Source organism: Agrilus planipennis, unplaced genomic scaffold (genome assembly GCF_000699045.2).
Source record: "Agrilus planipennis isolate EAB-ADULT unplaced genomic scaffold, Apla_2.0 scaffold12, whole genome shotgun sequence".
Classification (NCBI taxonomy): domain Eukaryota; kingdom Metazoa; phylum Arthropoda; class Insecta; order Coleoptera; family Buprestidae; genus Agrilus; species Agrilus planipennis.
The window spans coordinates 2,807,432-2,809,026 of NW_020439003.1; positions in this window are offsets into that span (position 1 = coordinate 2,807,432).

Below are 1,595 nucleotides of genomic sequence, written 5' to 3' on the forward strand. Positions count from 1 at the left end.
AAACACAATAAAACTTTAAAAACGGTATTTAATAAAACTGTCTTTAATTGTTTCAGCTAAAACGCAATTCTTAAGAATATAACAACACTAAAATATAATGTGGCTACTATAGCTTTAAATATATAGACTAAAGGAGGTTCTAGACCTAAATGTTATATATTCAAAAAGAATGACGTAACGACGTAAGTGTAAAGCTTGTTTTCATTTGGAAAAAATTGAAAAGTCAGTTTTTGACCCTTTTACCTGGCAACTGAGAAGTTTATATGCGTTTTCATTTCATATTATGATTAAACTTCTCCATTGGCAGGCAAAAAGTTAAAAAATAACTTCGTTTGGCTTTTCAGAAATTAAGAAAGCTCAAGTATCAGTTTAGTATAGTTAAAAATGGCAATTGTTCAGATTTTTGTTAAATATACTTGTAGAAGTTTTTATACTATTTTAAAATGCTCATAAAATGAAAAAAACCGCACACACAGTTCCATATTTTTGAAATTAATAAAAATTAAAAGGCATCTGAAGTAATAACTAATCTGTACAAAGGACATACCACAAGGCCAAAAAAAATTCGAATGCTATAAGTTGCACGCTCATCTAATTTTTTTGTAAATAATAACTATTGAAAATACATATACCAAATCAAGGTTTAATAAGGGTTTTATCAGATATAGAACATTTTAAATAAAATATGACAAAGCATCACTTAATTTCTTACGTTTTCTTTTATTGAAATAATGTTGAAAACCAAAGATTTCAGTATATTAACTAAAACAAACTTTGGTCTCATTAAACAATAAAACCTTTTTCTTAAAAGAAAAATCTTGTTTTCAAATTTTGGTTAGGACTGTAGAAAGTGCGAAAGTGCATGTATATAAAACTGAATAAATTCTGAGTTGTTAATAAATTACAGGGCCATCAAGAGGAACAAGCAACGGGAGGAATCCCATCGGGTCCAGATTTTTAAGTGGACCCAAAACTTTGGAACTTACGGTTCTATTTCCATTATTTGGCGGGTCCGTTACTTTTGAATCACAGACTTGCGAGTTTCTTTCGACGACCCTAAGTAAAGATAGCAGGGAAAGAGGGGGTTCATTGAAACCTTATGAACTCTTACTTGGAGGAAGGAATGAGGAAGAACAACGTACTTATGTAAGTTAAAATTTCTTTCATAAATCAATTTTATGGTAAGAGCTAACAACTTCAATCAAATATACCTAATCTTCTTTGATATACTTTTATGATAACAGAACAAGCTGTTTTTGAAATATTAATCTTTCTTATGTAAGTTGGGGAGAGAGTTTAACAAATATCTTAAGAATCCGTGAGTAGGGGAAGGTGGGACAAAAATTTGAAAAAATATTCGTTACATAGTTTACCAAAGACCCCTTAGGCCATTGAACATTAAACATACACTTAAATTTACGTACTGCAATTAGATTTCAATGATAATAATATGATAAGAGTACTACTGTTTTTGTAATATTTATTTGGTTTTTAGTTTTCTTTTCCTTAAATGAATATGAATTCCGTTTTCGTAGCTATTATTATTATTATTAATATCAAAAACTAAAAAAAATACTTTCAAAATCCACAGTTAA